Source organism: Cupressus sempervirens, chromosome 5, assembly GCF_028749045.1.
Source record: "Cupressus sempervirens isolate cs-2001-9-10 chromosome 5, ASM2874904v1, whole genome shotgun sequence".
In the NCBI taxonomy this organism is placed as follows: Eukaryota; Viridiplantae; Streptophyta; class Pinopsida; order Cupressales; family Cupressaceae; genus Cupressus; species Cupressus sempervirens.
In genome coordinates, this window is record NC_143122.1 from 552,848,582 (window position 1) to 552,868,052 (window position 19,471).

The window sequence follows — 19,471 nt, forward strand, 5'->3', positions numbered from 1 at the left end:
CACCTCTTATTATGCCAATAGGAGTAGCTACTTAAATAAATAAATTGGAAATAAGATCTCTAAAATTGAAACTAGATGTTGAAACCCTAATGAAATCTGGTAGAAAGACATCCAAAAATAAGAGAGAAACTAAAAACTTGTAGAATATTGTTGATGGGAAGCAAGCGACTATTCTAGATTTTATCCCTAAAAAGTAATGAAAATAATTACCTAGAATGTAAGGGGGATGAATAGCATCCATAAATTAGATGTAGTTATAAATTTTGTTAGGGATCATAAACCTAACATTATGGTGATCCATGAAACAAAGATGGAGAAAGGTAAAGCTAAAAGTTTGAAATGTTTTAATAACTGTGGTCTTATGATGAGTAGTTTTGAAGGAGCATCATGAGGAACATTGATCATGTGGAAGAATTCAATATTTTTTCGGACCCTAATGGATGCCAATAAGCAATTTATTGTGGTTAAGATACACAATTTATCTTAGGGTAACTCCTAGTATGCAGTTAATGTATATGCTCCTAATAACAAAAATGCTAGAAAAAAGTTTTTGGATTCTTTATCTAAGCTTAAGAGTTTAGATTATAATGGTAAATGTCTAATGTTGGGGGATTTTAATTTTCCTCTCTATGAACATGAAAAAAAAAGGAGGAAATACTAGTCAATTGGAAGGTAGTTTGGATCTAATGGATTTCATTAATAAAGAAGGATTAATGGATATGGAATTCCAAGTTATTGAAATTACATGGAGCAATAAAAGAGTTGGAAATGACTATATTCAATCCCACATGGATAGAGCCCTTATCTCTTTGGATTGGATTAATGATTGTGTTTTTTCTCTAATTGCTATTCACACGATTGCCTCTGACCACTTTCTGCTCCAATTTAAGGTAGAGCCATTTCAAGATAGGAAGAATATCCCATTTAGCTTTGAGAGAATGTGGATGTAACACCAAAACTTTAATTCTTTATTGGAAAAGTGGTGGAAGATTAATATTTAAGGTACTACTTTTTTTCGTGTTGCTTCCAAACTTAAGAATGTTAAAAAAAGGGTGAGAGAATGAAATACGAAGTCTTTTGGAAATACCTTTGAAAGTAAATCAAATTTGAATGATGAGCTGCAAATTATCCAAGACAGAATTCAAGTGGAAGGTTATTTGAAGGACCTGGTTAAAGAAGAAAATGAAAAGATGGTAAAATACCATCAAATTATTTCTAAAGAGGAAACCTTTTCGAGGCAAAGGTCTAGGTCTATCTGGCTTGAAGAAGGTGACAAAAATACTATTTTTTTTCATCTAACTATGATGAAACATAGAGCTAAGAATCATATTTCTAACCTCTCTAGGGGAAGGGATAAAATAACTAATGAAAATGAAAATTCTAGAGAAATGGTTTCCTATTTCTCTTCTCTTCTATCTTCAGACCCTAATGTTGATGGAACTAGATAGATAGAGCTTCTTGAAGCCATTCCTCAAGTGGTTACTAATGAACAAAACAAAATGATGATAGCTATTCCTTCTAGGGATGAAATTTATAAATCTATATGCTCCTTTGAAGGAGATAAATCTCGTGGCCTAGATGGTTTTCCAATGTTTTCTTTCAAGAAACTTTGGGAAGTGGTTGGTAAATATGTTTATGATGTAGTGAAATAATTTTTTGGAGCAAAAAAAATGGTTAACGAGATTAATTCTACTTTCCTCTATCTTATTCCAAAGAAGCATGGAGCTAACTCCGCTGAAAATTTTAGACCCATCAACCTTTGTAATTCTATTTACAAAATTATCTCTAAAGTTCTTACTCTGTGGTTATTGGTTACTTCCTAACCTTCCTAACCTTATTTCTAATCAACATAATGGATTCATCCCTTGAAGGCAAATTCTGAATTCTATTATTTCTGTACATGAAAATATTCATGGAATTCTTTATCTCTTTCTAATTCTAGGGTTTTGTTATGAAGGTGGATTTAGCTAAAGCTTATGACAAAGTAGATTGGAGTTTTCTCCAAAAGGTTTTACTTTCTTTTGGTTTTAGTGATCAAATTCTGAAGCTTATATACAATTTGCTTCTATGTAATGCCCCGCCAAGGGATCCAAAAGAATTAACCTAAAGTTTTACTAAGTTTGACAAACAATTTTTTTTTAATCATGAAAGATAACTCATTCAAATCCAACACATAGTAGCGAAAGTAATAACATACAATCAACTATAAGCATACATAAGCATTCATAATGGGTTACATTCCTTAAGGATCCTGAGATGTTGAGTCACATTTAATTTAATGAAAACTAAGTCTAACAACTACCACATCCACATGAAAGAATAGTCAAAAGTCCAAGGTCGATATTATGCATTTGTTCTGAATGCCTATTTAGAATGCTCAATCATCCACTATACATGTGATAGGGTATGAAAAGCTTAAAAGATTAAAAATATGTAAGAATAAAGAAACATCATCCTCATTGAATCCATGATACAAGTGCAATAAAGTAAATGAAACTAGTAACATACATGATACATCCATCCATCAATAATGATATAACAACCATTGTAAAAGACAACCATCCATCATAAAACATAACTAACTAAGTGTGCGGTTCCTCCCAACCATCAATAGCATCATTAGACCATCATGGGCCCTATCCATCCATTTCTTCATAACATACCAAGCCATCGAAGAGATCATCAGTATTATCATAGTAGGGATGTCACTCCTAAAACATACTACATCATATGCAGAAAGCAATCTAACATGCTACAACATATACATAATAAATCTAATCATGCAAAACAAAGCATAAGATGATTCTATAAGTAAATAACATCATTTATCATATGCTAATCATCAATATAAAGAAACACGTCAGTAAATAACATCCATCATAAGATATAACATCCAAGAACAGAATGAAGGTAAATGCTAGCAAAGAAAGCATTGGAGGAGATAGACTCAAGTCTCAAAAATGATATCTAATCACATAATACAAATACTCTTTAAGTCCAAGAATCCTAAAAGTACACTAACTCAAAGGTTCCAACATAGGATGACATCTAATTTCTAGAAGCACACAATGACATGTAGGAAATCTATTATGTAAGTAGGAAAGTGTCATCGCACGAATCATGCTAGAGTTACCCTAGTAGTCTCTCAATAGACCCCGACCCCCTAGTGATCCCTATGTGAACACTAGTATCCTCTCATACTGACAAGGCATACTACAGAATGCAAGGTCACAACCAAGCATTCTCTCTACTCCCATCCTAGTCTGTACTAGCACTCGAGGCATGGGCGAGAACATACAATTATCTTATTAGGTTCATTTTAATCCCCATTTAGTGTAAATGTTTTCACTTATTAAATAACTTACATTGAGTTACCCTGGTAGCCACTTAGGGGCCTAGCCCCCATTGCAAGTCACTTCCCAACACTACAAGTAGATAACCTACCCTAGGCTCAAGAAATCACAAATCACAAAATCACCTCAGTCCTGAAGAAGCGACTGGAAAAATACCAAAAGATAATCCATAATAAGAACATCAAATCTCTATGAGCAACTGAAAAGTATCCATTGATAATCATGATCAAAACAATTCTCTATTGGCAACTGAAGGTATCAATGATAATCACAATATCCATCGGTCCTCATCGAGCAACCGTATAGTATTCCAAAATAAATCTCAATATCCATATCAATGATAAATCACAACATCCATTGGTTCTCAACAAGCAACCAAAAAGGCATCTCAAAGAAAATAATACTGATCGAAGACTTCAAAATGGTCAAGTCAAACATGCCACAACATGACATCATCACGGTAAAAAAAAACACTTCAATCTCATCAAGGCGATTGGAAAGTAACCCAAGTATAACTGATCGATGACTCAAAAATTGTTAAGTCAAGTATCTCAAATACATACACCTTAGCCTCACATAGGAAGACTGGAAAGCAATAACAATTAGTAAATACAAACATCTCATAGAGCATACCATCACATTGTCGTGGTTGGGTTTAGAAAGATCGAGATCAAATAACATCAACATGCCATCACATCTCATAACCCTCGAGCCTCTGGTAGACATCCTATAACTGGTCAACACTCAAGGACCACCCAAAATCAAAAAACAAATATCTCATTAAAGACAGAATAATAGTTTAGGTCTATTTTGAATCACATGGTTTGGTCAAATAAGAGGTTTCTGTTTTAGTTTCAAGTGTGTTCCAAGTGTATAAATCTCTTTTGTTGAATCTAAGGTCAACCCATTATCTCCTCAAATAAAATGTAGCAATGTTCTAGGAGACAATTATTTACTTATCTACATCATTGAACTAGTTCCAATTTAATGAAAATATTCACATGATTTCACTAGAATCAATTAAATAAAGCTTCCTTAATTCTAAGAAGTGTCTTCCATTATTCATGTCATTAGAACAACACTTAACAATTTTGATGTAAATAACTTACAATTTCCTTATAATTGATATACTGATATCAACTTAAACTCCATTGTATCACTTAATTATTAGTTAAATTTAATTAATTTTTCAATTAATTAAATAAATCAATAATTACATCACTATATTATTAATTGAATGATTATTAGTCAATCAATAATTAACAATAATTTTATAAATTAAAAATCAACTACTTTAATCATCTGATTTGAATAGAAACCCAAATACCCATCTTAATTTAAATCAATTCTCAAAAATAATCAAGAGGAAAGTATTATCTATTCGACTCATTAGATAATTCCAATCCCAAACAATATTAGAACAATTATACAATTTTCATTTAACTATATGCATCATTGATTTAATTGAACTAATTTTAATTAAATTAATTAATGTTTATCAAAATCCAAATACTTATCTTACTACCTCAAAAATGATTAGTCACAAATAATTAATAAAATTACCTTTTAATTTTATCAATTAAAAATTGACTATATTAGATGTATTACTACCTACACCAATAACAAAACTTCATTAACAATTATTATTGAAATAATAATAAAGAATTATAGAAGTCTTATTAAGGCAACTTATTAAATAATTATGAATTCAAAAGTTCATTTACAATAATAGGTAAACTAATTCTAAAATCTATTCTAACAATTGCCAACAATTTAATTTGTGAAAATATCTTCTTTGCATAATTAAAATGTAACCCTTTGATTACAACCAACTTTTAGAAATTTAAATTCTACATATAAACTTCAAGTAAACTTAAAACTTGAATAATCTATCACTTGGAACATCACTATTTCTATTGGATATAGAAGTACAAATCTTTGACTAAGAATCAATGATTGAAAAGCATATGTCCCAATTTTAACCAGCCTAAAAGTTATTATATAAAGATGAGCATTACCCTTATCAAGTATCAAACTACAATGTTTATAGTAGTCTACTATTTGAATACAAGTAATAAAAGAATATAAGGCTCTCATTAACTTGTTTGACCATAAATCTAAATAATCTTTACGTTCTTCATCTACCTTCATATCAATAGGGCGAGCTATCAAAAGAATCAAGAATGGAGGAAAATCTATACATGGCAGTTACATCAACATAATAGTAATGCTAGGAAGGTGAGTTTGACAATCTTATCTAGAACATATGCAATGGAAAAATGTCACCACTTCTAGTTAAAATAGATTCATAAGGTTAATTATAAGTATTATGATTTGACACATAAATTGTGCTGCTCTCCATTAATTATTCCCATATATCAATAGAACATGCTTTCAAATAATAAGTTTGAATAAGATAGAAAGTAGGATAATTAACTTGTATTGTTATTTTGTAGCCACTGTGAATAATTGTTCTTGATTAGGACTAACTAAAGCTAATTAGTGTGGTTGCAGGTGTTCTGCAAAAAGGAATGCGGAAGTAAGTTTGAAGAATAATGTTCATAGACATATAATGCCCAACAATCAATTTTGGCTTCCATCATACTACTCTGAACTCTCAAGATCAATTACAGTCTATATATCTATAATCAACTAAAACCTAAAACTTTATAACAATATTAAAACTTACCAAATGACCATACTAAAATATTTTAAAAGAATTACAACTGAGCAATTTAAAAATCATGCACAAGCTGTATTAAGTCATGCTCATGAGTAAAGGGGTCATGCGACAGTCACTGTGCATCACAGGTACGACACAGTAGCAGCCTGCAGACGTTAAGAGGAGGGTGGGGAATAGGGGGTGGTAAACCCATGACACTACTAGCCATGACAGGTGCTCTGGATCCAAATGACCTGGCACTTGCATATGGTAGAGGTTCAACTCTCGGGGAAGCCTATAGTTTATTGCCTCTTAATCTAGTTGCAACCCTAGGGTCAAGTGATGCCTTTAATGCTATTTTGGCTAGTCAAAACCAGAGCTTTGCCAACATGAGCATGGATGCATTGCATTTGATCTTTATGAATCCTTCTCCAACATCTTCCTTAAACTCTTTGTTGCCTCACAAGCCTTTTCGCCTTTGGAGCTTGTGGATGTTGTGTGCAATTCACATTAAATTTATTAATTGGGGTATCTTTTAAACTCCCATAATCGCTGTCACTTTGTCTTGCAGCTTTGATGTACATCAAATTTGTTTAGATGAATAATTTTTGGCATATGATTCTTGTATTTTATTCATACTCGAGTTGGGCCTAGTTGGGTCCTATGGAATGCATTCGAGTTTGGGGCCCTATGGCTCTCAGTACGGAGGAATTGAGAGTGTTATCCCACAGATGCTTGGAGTTTATGATTTGCAAGGGGTAGCTCTATAAGGACTAAGTCCATATCAGAGTTAGCAGTTGAGCCAGTCTGGATTGTCAAGAACATCGCAGTAGACAGGAGGTAGTTCTTTGGGAGGGATGTCTTTATAACTTCCCTAATAGGTTAGTGCTATCTTGTTTTCACACAATTGAGGTACATTGAAAAATGGCATGCGGTAGTTAAATCGAGGCCATGCATTTCAAAATGCAGGCCACCAGAACTGTTAACTTAATAATCTACATAAAACTTAAATTGCAAAGAAATCAATAGTTAAATTTTATAACATTAAAGTTCTATTTTATTTAAACCAAAATCTAAGCGATTATAAATCATTGAAGTCTTCACAATAAGTTCAAAGCCGTGCGGCAGGGCTGCCCACAGCTAACACGGAGTACTGTACCCCTCACACTACAAATGAATAGGAAGTGGTAAGTGGGTTAGGGTGAGTTGTATAGTTTCATTTATTTATTTATTTGATTTGCATACGGTATAAACTTGTCTATATCAAATTTAATATAACAAATTTCTTCCTTCTTTATAAACATAAATTACACCACTGCGACAAACTATAATTTTGATCATTGTTTTGTTTAATTAATAAAACAAACCCACTTCATATATTTTTTAGCTATCATTTGTAACTATGAACTGGTAGAAAATTACAACCAACCATTCAAATCTACAACTTAAAATTTTCATAATAAAAAAATCATTCCATTCCAAATTCGAACCCTCATCCAATTAGGTTCTCAATTCTATTTCAATTCGAACCCAACCCGATTCAAAACCTAAATTTCTTGCATTAATGAAATTGGGGTCTTCTAATTGGGTTTTCTCTTTGATTTCTTCTCACAAAGAAAGAATCAACATGTATACCCAAATTTCCACAATATAAACATTTGCCGCAAGAGTTATCCAATAGTCATTTAGCAGACACAATGAAGACATGAAGATAGAGAGAGTGTAATAGAGTATGCAAAATAATCACGAGTGCCTACCTGGACACTGATGCTAATTTGTTGTGCCTCAAAAAATCATAGGGAAGCTCCTCCTCGCAGATCCTACTCTTATCAAAAAATTCCTTCCTTCTCTAACATTTGCAATTCCTCCAAGAATCGAACCCCCTCGAGTGACTAGGAGTGCTTGTAGAAGCATATGAGGATCCCATACACACTAGGAGAGCCTGTATATAAAGGCCTCTAAGATGTATCTAGAATGTGTCTAGAAAGAACTAGGAGATACACATGACAACTAAGCACATAACTTCCATGATAAGAAGATAAACATGATGAGGTGTCTAGGATGTTGTAGACACCATGTGCTCAAATAATATGCTAACTCCTAAGTGTAGACAACACGTGCATAATTAAATTGCAAACTCCTATGTGTCAACATGACAACTCCTGAGAGTTCGCATACTCCTATGTGAATAAATATTAAAATAATGCACCTTAATTTATTTAATAATCACTTTTCTCTTTTCAATTTAATTTATTAATTTTAAATCTCACACACTTATCATGAAATTATTAATAAATTAATTTCTTTTCCAATTTTAAATTTATTTTCAAAATTTTATTGATAAAATATTTATTAACTTAAATAATATTATTATTTAGCATTTATTTAAAAATGTACTCTAAATATATTAGTATTAAATTAAATAAATATTATCACATTCCAAATCTAAACATATAACTTTAATCTCAAAATTAATTCTTTTTATTTAATTAATTAAATAAAATTAAATATTAAAATATCATAATGATTTTCCATATAATTAAATCATTAATTAAATCTTTTAATTAGACTTAATTCATAGAAAATTCCCTAAGAAAAAGTGCGGCAACAATTGCAAAATGCAAACTAGGGCAGACACTACATCCACCCCCCCTAGAATTAGGCTTACTCTTAGAAGCCTACAAGAATGACAAAACTAAGGTACTCACTGTGCGGGTCGCATTGGACCCTTTCCCCCTATAGGAGGATATGATTCCACTGAGGACACTACAACTCACTTGGAGCAATATGATTTTGGTTTAATAGTAAACCAAAAACCACACTGATCCAACATTCATTCTTTTAACAAATATTGAAATAGATTCCCTAAACACTCCAAATAAAGGTTCAACATAATGCTCGCAAAGAAGATCAAAGGCATACTACCTTAAAGCATAGATGAAAGATACATGTTTTGAAAATAGAATAAGTTTCAATTTTCATTCTTGCCCATGTTTATGTTTTAGTATAATTTTAGGTTTGAAACCTAAGTGTTGAAGTATGAAAAATATGCAAGTAATAGTTTAAGTTCTATTTCAGTTCAACTAGTTTCAAGTTTCAGTTTGAAAGAGATACACATGATAGTTCAAAGTTTTCATTTTGTTCAACTAGTTAACAACTAGTGGTGTTCCAATATACCCAGAGCTCCCAATGTTCAAACTCGAGCTCTGATATTCTACCTCTTCTCTAAGAATCTTAGTAAATGAATGTTCCCTTGATTTTTTTATAACTTCTAGGGGTCTAAGACAAGGTGATCCTATATCTCCTATTCATTTCACAATTGTGGCTGATAGTCTTGGTAGGTATATTGGTAGGTTGGTTGTGATAGGGGAAATTCAAGGTGTGAGACCTTCTTCACATCCTCTTATCAATTCTCATGAACAATTTGTGGATGATACCATTTTTTTGGGGAAAATTGATGTTAGGGAGGCAAGAAGTCTTAAAGAGGCCTTGAATCTTTATTCCACTACCATTAGGAAATTTATTATTTGGGATAAGATCTCTATATTGTTTTATTAAATACTCTTATTCTTAGCCAAAGGAAAATTGCTAACATTCTAGGGTGTTCTATAGGTTCCTTTCTGAGTACTTATCTTGGTCTCCCTTTGGGGCTTAGTCCTTCTAAATCCTTTTAGGAGGATCCAATAAAGAAATTCAACAATAAATTAGCTAGTTGGAAAGGTAATATGTCAAGTCAAGCTAGTAAAGTCACTTTACTTAAGGATAGTCTCCAAAGTCTCCCTACTTATGCACTTAACCTATTCAAAATTCCAAAAAAATTTGTAGATGCAATTGATAAAATTCAAAGGCATTTTTTGTGGTTTGGAACTAAAGAAAAAAAGAGAATGAATCTGATAACATGGGAAAAGGTTTTCAAACATAAGATGGAAGGAAGTTTGGGTATCATATCTATTAGAAGTATGAATTCAACTCTGCTAGCTAAACAAGGATGGAGAGTGTACCATGATGATAAAGAATGGAGCTATATCTAGAGACATAAGTATCTTTATAATTCTCCTTCTATTTCTAACTTTTTGCCTACCCTATTATCTCTAGTTCCTTTTCTATTTGGGGAGTTTTTTAAGGGTCTAAACATATTCTAAATAAAGGTTGTAAGTGGAAAGTTGGGGATGGTAGAAAGGTTAGATTTTGGGAAGATGAGTGGCTTTTGGATCATCCTTTGTTGGATGATTTTTATGACATCACTCCTATAGAAAGATGCAACCAAGTTTTTGGAGAGTTTGTGGGGAACTACTGGACTATCAATGGATGGGTTAACATTGCTGAGATTTGCCAAAGTTTTACTAGTATTCAAATTTCCCTTAATTCATGTAGCCTCTATCCTAACAAGGAGGACAATATGGTGTGGGGGATTGAACCTTGTGGTTCTTTCAAGGTTTCATCTATGTTTAGATTTGAGGAGAAGGTCAGCCCCCCTCTATTGGCTAGAGCTTGGATAAAGGGTCTAATCCCAAAAATTAACATCTTCTTCTATAATATGCTTCAAAACAAAAATTTAATGTTGGATAATCTTCAAAAAAGAGGTATTTATTTAGTGAATAGATGTTCCCTATGTAAGATGGAAATTGAAGACATGAATCACCTTTTCATGAATTGTAGATACAACTAGAAGGTTTGGGGTTCCGTCCTTCAATATTGGAATATTTGGTGGGTTCAACCTACTAATATTGCTGAGTTTTTTTAGAATTGGAAATGTCTTGTTTGAAGATCTAAAATTGGTTTTCTTTGGAATATATCTCTCCCCCATCTTTGTGGGGGTCTTTGGAAAGAAAGGAACAACATAATATTTAGAAATAAAGAAACTCTTGAATGGGTGTTGGATCAAAATATTATCAGGGCCATCAAAGAGAATTCTATATCTCAGAATAAAAATAGTGATGATGTGCATATAAGTGTAATCACCTAAAAATGGTCATCTAGACTATTAGCCCCCTTTTCAACATTTTGGCTAAATTAATTTAATCATTTACCTAGACCAAATTGCTAATAATCAATTTATTTGATTATAACCTATAGTTTGACTATGCTATCCTAAATTCATTATTTGATTAAAAGAACATGTCCCCTTTTAATTAAATAAAAGACCCCATTCTTCTAACCCACTTAAAGTGCACACATAAAGTCCTTTTTCTATTTTGCAATTAAAAGAAAAGGCTTTGTGACTTTTGTCTTATATGACAAGTCAACTTATATTCTATTGGTTGACTTGTGTGTGCACATGGATCACTCCTATTTTCGATTCAACTGTTGATCATCCACCATCTTCATCTTGATCTCCACCATCCATACATCTTTAAAAGGGAGAGACCTTTCCCCCTCAATCCATCCATCTTTTGAATATTGTCATGCTATAGGTTTTCTAACAGGTTTCTTTGGAGCTTTGTGGAGAACTTCTCATTTCTTGTCTCATTATCTCATTCCATCATATTAGTCTTAAGATCATATTGCATGTTAGTGTAGTTTTTTCTTTGCAAATAATTAGATCACATAGCTTAATAGTTGGATTTGTAACATTCTCATCTCATTTTAGTATAGCTTGCATTGTGCATCTCATCCTAATATAGTTTCATTTTTGCATTGCATGATCCAAGAGTTCTTTGACACTAGCACTCTTGTTCTTGTCTAAAGAGTCTCCCATTTTGTGGTTTACTAGCAAGGGCTGCATTTCTAAAGCTCAGCTGAGAGCTCTTATGTGTTCATTTGTATGCCCCTTGCACTCCATGACTAGGGAGCTCTAAGTCGGCATTCGAGCTTTCCAATCTATGGAGAACCTCAGATAGAATGATTTAGAGAAGTGCACCTTTTCAAGTGTACAATAATAAATCCAATGAAAATGATAGGAACTAGTACAGATCATAATGAATGTAGACAAGGTGTGATATGGAGATTCCCTCCTCTGGGTTGGTTGAAAGCTAATTTTGATGGTTTTGATAAAGGGAACCCTAGAAGAGTGGGTGTGGTGGAGTCCTAAGAGACCATAATAGAAGAGTAGTGGATGTTATGGCTATCCCTATTGGTCACTCGAGTAGTCATAAAGATGAGGTAATTTTCTCTTTATACTTTCAAAATGGCAGTGGAATCTAGTTATAGGAACTTATGGCTACAAGGGAATTATTTTAACATAGTTAATATGCTGAATAATAATAATACAATTACGTGGAATATTGATGGAAGTTTTATGGAAATTAATTTTTTTATAAAAAGTTTGATAAAGTCATCATAACTCATAATTTCTGAGAAGGCAATAAAGTGGTTGACTGGATAGCTAATAAATCTATCTACAAGGATGAAAAGCTGACATGGAGTGATAACCTCAACAAGGAAAGCAATCTAATGGTGATCATTAATTCTGACATGACTAATGCAGTTGAAGGAAAGATTATGTGAGATCTTGTAGTTTATTATGACAAGTGGTGGTTTTATTATGGTCTATTATTGTATTTTATGGAGGTACTTTTGTGTAATCATCAAAAGGACTGGCACATTTTCTAGGCGAAAAGATTATTTGAGGTTAAACATACTGCATCTCTTGTGAAAGTTACAATTTTTCATAGAATTTATAGATCTAGTTGCACTATGGGTGAGGAGCTGAGGAAACATGATCCATCTAGCTGCAAAGAATGGAAAGCAAAAAGTGTATTGTGGGAGATTCTCCATAAGGGAAAAGTGACATTGTACATTAAGAAGTTGCATGGCTACAAACCCCATATTACTGATTACTTCTTCAAGAAATGATCTGAGAAAAGGGTTACTCTTCATGGGGTAACAATAGATTTGATGGAGGAGTTTATAACAAAGATAACTGGTCTTCTTATGGAGGGCTTAAAATTCAAAAAGGAAACCAGTATATCAAATGCTGCTTTCAAGAAATTTCCCAAAAATGAAGAGGAAGGAAAAGGACTTGTGAAGAATGGGGACTTCTATGACCTAGACCAAATTAAGGTAATCAAGCAAGATATTTGATCTTGTGTCTATGAGTATTTTATTTTGGACAGTATATCAAAAAGGGTATATAAATTCCATTTTGTGTTTTTGAACCATTTCTAGTATAAGGATAGGTTTTCCTCCCCTTTCTACTTGAGCTTTTCTCTGCCAAATAGTCTCCAGGCCCATAGAAAGAAGGAAACTAGGCCCATGCTTCATGAAGGTCTTATGTTGTTAATTAAAAATTATTGTAGAAAAAATATAGTTAAGCTTTCACCTATTGTGGAGAAGAAGAGAAAATCAGTTCATAAAGAGACTCATCAAAAGATGAGAGTTAAGAAAATGAAAAATGAGGTGGGTTATAGTGATAGTAAGGGAAAAAATAAGGAGATTAAGGTAGAGAAAAATAAGAAAGCTAATGAGGAAGCTATGGCGTCTGAGATAAGCATAGATGAATAGGATGATATGGATATTAGGGATCTTAGTTCTAACCTGGATAGGTATCTGGTAGTCAAGGTATCTCTGTGGTTAAAAATGATGGGAAACATAGCAAAGAAGGGAATTTTCAATCAAAATCAATTTCAGAACCTTCGGGGTAGGATGAGAATATTTTTAACCAAAGTGAAAGGTCTAGACCCACTAAAAAGGAAATAAATGATCTCAAGATCCTGATGGACTCTAACAAAGAGAAGAATGAAGAGGTAAAATCCCTTGTCATTGAAGATTAGAGTTTGAATAAGGAGAACTAAAAGAAGGTGATGGAACGAGAGGGTTTAAATAATGAAAATTAATTACATCTTAAGGAAACCCAGGATGAAGAAAAAATAAAGAAAGTGCAGCTGGAGAATCAAGTTGGGAACATTCTTGAGAAGCTGAAGGCCTATGAAATGGAACTTCAACAACTGGTTAAAGAAAATGGGAAAAGAATGAGACAAAGCACAAAGAAAGCTATTGTTGAGGCTCCTAGATCTACTATTGAAGATATATTGCAAGGTACTATGGAGGCTAGAAATGATTTAGCTAAGTTTATTAAAGAACTAATTTAGTTGTTGGTTCTAGTCTCTGGCAAGGAAATTGGTCCTAGTTTTGTTGTTTTTTGTTTCATTTCCAACTTTGTTTTTCTATTTACTTTTGGTTCAAGGTCCTTGTAAAACTTGGTTTTTCACTTTGTTTAGTTTATTTTACTAGTTCCAGGTCCCTGTAAAACTTGGTTTATAGTTGTTTTTGTGAACTTAGGTTTCAGGTCCTTATAAAACCTTGGGTTCTTTATTGTATATCTTTCTGCTTGCTGTAAGGGGTTTCTTGGTCCCCTCAAAACCTATTTTTGCCTTAATCTAAAAAAATCACAAATAAGAATTACTATGCATTCTCATAATATCTATTTAGATAGAGTGTTAAGTTAGGGGGTTTATGATGTAAAATTATAGTTAATCATAGAAAACTCCTATCCAAACCTTGGAAACCCAATTGAGAGTCATATTTTTTCTGAAAAGAGGAGAGAAATGAAGTAGTAGTTGCACAACTAGAGCAACACTAAACTCATGGTTACCCTAGCTATCAAATTTACTCATGGTCACCTTGGCTATCAAATTTTACCTTGTATATATGTAAATTTTTATTTTTGGGAGGCAAATTTTAATACTTTGTGTTTAGAATGGCATAAGAAAATCTTTGAAGAAGTAGTTGGCTTTGATGAAGTAATGGGTATTTTCTAAACCAAAGCCTTGGATGCCATCATTGAGGAGGGTTTGACACTATTAATTGCTATTTGGAAAGTTGTTTCCAACCACTTATTTTCCATTCTTGGAGCTACATTATTATACTTCGAGGATCATTTACTACACATTTCAAATCAAATTGCAGCCCTTCAACAACTGCACAATTACATTTTAAGGTTTGTCTGGTCGTACCAAAAAAATTGTGATCATTTTTGAGACACAGAATGATCTCACAAATTCAAACCTGCAAATTCTTATATTGTGGGTAAATATTTATTTCTATAATTTTGAGATTTGTAACTCCAATTCATCATATCAACACTCTAACTTATTTCTAAAGCTCAAACTGAAAATTGGTTGCATAAATTTGTATCCTATTGTGGGTTCATTTTGGCAAGCTACAATTTACTAACAAATTTTGTTTATAATGTAATCTGATAGGCACAATTTAAATCTGAAAATAATAAATAAGGTTTACATATATAACAACCACTAAGAGTTCAATGAGATATTTTTGGCTACTTGATTCTATTTTTGTCTTATTTTTTTGGTTTTCAAAAATTAGAAAACAAAAATCATATATTTCCTAAAAATCTAATTTGAAGACATTACACAGGTAATTACATTGTTAATTCCTAGTTCTTTCAATTCAATGTGTTATTTTGAGTTCAATTCATTTTTGTTGGTGACTGTATTTTTTGAATTCATTTATTTATTTACAAGGGTAAAATAGTGTTTACTTTAAGGCTTAGTCACCTAAACTATGAAGTGATAGGATGATCCGAATTGATATTGATTCGTAACTTGTTGATTTTTTGCAAGAAAAAATAAAACTCAAGTAAGTACTGTAAAAATTCCTATTGTTGTCACTAATTATTAATCTCCTATCTTAAACTATTATTTAATTGTCAGAAATTAATTCACAACTAATATCAAAAAATAACACAATTGTAACTTCACCAATAAAATATGGAAATAAATAAGCAACACAATGAACACAATATTTTTGGAAAAATAGTCCTTGGAAAAACCCCCAAGGGGAAACCATTTCTGTAGATGAGGAATTTTATTTACTGCAACAAATCAAGAGATACAAAATTCCTTTTCTCCTACTGGCAGAACTTCAAAAACCTCCCAATTTCTCCCGCTAATATTCCCCACTGCTATCCCCAATGCTATCACTACACCCTTTCCAATATTTCAAGACTATTTTCTATTACTCAAAATTCATTTCCTAACAATACAAATGCTTCTTCAACTTATATTATCCAAATCCCCCCTGACCCCCTTTTATACTACTCCTATTGGAAAACCAATAGTCGAGATTGATTCTCAATCGATAGTCGAGACTAAAATAACTTAACAACCCTAACCAAGTTGGTTCCTAGTTGGTTCTAAATTGAGTCAATTATTTAATAAATAATTGTCCCTACTTTGACTAATTAGTTAGGAAAACTATTATTTACTAAATAATAGCATGTGGAAAAACACTCCCTCTCTACGAGGAAGTTGTTTTGCGTGATACCCAACTTATTATTGAAGAAGATAAATTTTTCTTTCCCCAATGCCTTAGCCAAAATGTCTACTACCTACTCATCTATAGTTATGTATTGTAATTTAACAAACCCCCATTGTAACAATCTCTGATGAAGTGATATATGATGTCTATATATTTAGACCTATCATGAAACACTAGATTCTAAGACAACTTAATACAACTATGATTGTCACAATCTATCACATTAGTCTCAACTTTTTGACCAAATAAGGCTACTAACAACTTCCAAATCCATATAGCTTCACATGTTTCCATGCTATTTTCTATGAATTTTTCTTTTGTTGAACTCAGAACCACAAAATTCTACTTCCTGTTGAATCAAGATATAATTCCTAGTCCCAAACTGAAACAACACCCTAAAGTGCTCCTTTTTTCCATTGTACTACCTACCCAATCTATGCTAGTATAGCCTATCAATCTGATACCATCACCTCAAACATGTATGATCCCACACTTAATTGTACCACACAAGTGATGCACCACATGCTTAGCTATTGTCCAATGCATTCTCTTTGGTTCAACCATGAACTGACTAAGAGAGTTAACTACAAATTCTATATCTTTCCTGGTGTTGACTAAATACATAAGTGAACCAATCAATTGCCTGTATAAGGTGGGATCTACATCCTTTTCACTGCATGTATCTATCTTCCTCCAATCCATGATCATGGGTGTAGACATGGCTTTGCAATCCTCCATCTTGAATCTCTTCAAGATTTCAATGCAACATTTCTTTTGACCAAGGAAAATCTCTCCATCTATTTTCCACACCTCCATGCCTAGAAAGTAGTTCATAAGTCACAAATCCTTCATATTTGACTCTTCTACAAGGTCCCTCTTAGAATCCTCTATGAGCCCTAGTGAAATTGTAAGAAAAAAGTCATCCACATAAAGAACAAGAATGAGAAACTCACCCCCAACTACCAAGTATTATAGGTTAGCATTTGCTTCACTCTTTGAAAAGCCCATTTCCTACAAGTATGTATCAATGCACTCATACCATACTTTGGGAGTCTTCTTGAGTCCATACAAGTCTCTTTTCAATCTGCATACGTGGATCTCTCTGTTGTGTACTATAAATCATTTTGGTTTCTCTATGTATACCTCCTCCTTGAACTCACCATTAAGGAATGTCGTCTTGACATCCATTGGATGGATTTTCTATCCCATCTATGCTACAAATATAATACAAATGAGATCATAGATTGTATATAAGTATACATGAACACTAGAGAAAATGTCTCCTCATAGTTTATTCCCTCCTTTTGAGAACCCCTTTGCCACAAACCTTGCCTTTTATTTCTCAATGCTACCATCTACACCATGCTTCATTTTATAGATCTAGTGTGAACCAACTACTACTCTATCTATTGGTCTAAGCACTACCTCCCACACATCATTCTACATTATTGAGGAATATTCCTCAACCATAGCATCTTGCCATACTTGATGCTCTACAGCCTCATGATAGTTAGAAGGCTCACTATCTACCAATTGACTAGCTAGTGCCACATAGTCGTTAAACTTAGCTAGTTGTCTCTGTTGTCTAGTATTCTTCCTAGGAGCTCCCACAACCTCCTAATCACCTCTTTGTGTCTCTTGAACCTCACAATTTCCACTATAAACTATATAGGATGAAATTTCAACCTCTATGTCTTCTCGATGCATTTTTTTGAACCAATTGCTCCATATTCTTTGAATCTTCACCACCCAAGCCTACACTCATATTGGAAACTGTACTTGAGATTTGTTGCCCTTGACTAGGTCTTGGAGTTTCTATTAGCTACTCACTCTAATTATTTGCTATAAAATCTCTAGACCTTCATAATACCTTGTCATCCATGAACTTGACATCATGTCTGAGAATAATCCTTTTGTCCGTGGGATAAAAATCCTATATGCCTTCAAGGTTTCACTCTACCTAACAAAGTACCCCCTCTCTATAGTCTGACCTAACTTTGTACATGTCTCATTTGGAATATGACAATATGCCAAACTCCCAAATATCCTAAAGTGACCATCATCTAGCTTCTTCCATGTGAAAGCTTCCTCTAGTGTCATCTGACTTAGCACCTTGTGTGGAACCTTGTTTTGAATGTAAACTATTGTACTACATGCCTCTGCCCATAAGTAACAAGGCATATCCTGGTCATGTAGCATATTCCTTTTTTCCTCTGATATAAAATGGTTTTTCCTCTCAGCTACTCCATTCTGCTATGGATTGTGAGAAACAATCCACTCTCTCTTGATCCCTTCTTCGGTATGAAACTCCTGAAAGTCATTTCCTTTGCAATCGCCTTCATTTTCTAACCAAAGAACCTTTATCTTCCATAATGTTGAGTTCTCCACAAGAGCCTTGAAATCTTAAAAGTGATTGAAAACCTCATCCTTGGTCTTCAAGAAGTATATCTAGGTCTTCCTAGAGAAATCATCAATAAAAGTAACATAGTACTCATATCCTTTGAGAGATTTTGTCAGCATTGGTCCACATACATTGAAATGTAATAGATCAAGAACACCTTCAAATCTTGCATCACTCCTTGGAAAAGATGCTTTCGTAGACTTCCCCAACACATCCTTTGTATACATCATCATGCTCTGTGCTCACCTTTGGAACACCTATCACTATCTCACGAAGTAATTTATGTGCTCCATGATGAATATGGCCCATCGTCCTATGTCATAGCTCTCCAAGATATCTAGGATTACTATTACTCACAAGTGTCATAGGAGTATCAAACTATAGCCTATAAAGGAAACCACTCCTAACTCCAATAGTTATGGGTCATTTCCAATCCTTATGCTTGATCAATATATGTGTCCCTCTAAAGAGTACATTATACCCCTTATCCTAAAGAAGAGATACTCGGTAAGGTGTCTTATTTACTGAAAACTTGAACAAAGGCACTCCACTGCTTAGTAAACCCATTTAGGGCTATTCTCATTGGCTCATAACCACTAGGGCTATCTTTAAAAACTGCTAACTTTCCTTGACACATCTAAGCCTTGTGAGGTAACTTGTGATGTCTTCTCCCTAGTTCATCTAAGTTTTCTTCAACTTCTCTTTGAGAATCATCTTCTTGTTGAAGGTAGCATTCTAGTATAGATTCGAAATGGCATCCCACATGTTCTTCACTATATCTAGCTCTGAGATATGTGGAACAATATGATCCTTGACACCATTAAGGATTATCTA

The 19,471-nt window shown here is 33.2% G+C and overlaps 1 pseudogene; it reads left to right on the forward strand.

The window, feature by feature from the left end:
* Window positions 1-5,580: 5,580 nt before the first annotated feature.
* LOC149557127 (importin subunit alpha-1a-like) overlaps window positions 5,581-19,471 on the forward strand; it is a 71,635-nt pseudogene continuing 57,744 nt past the window's right edge.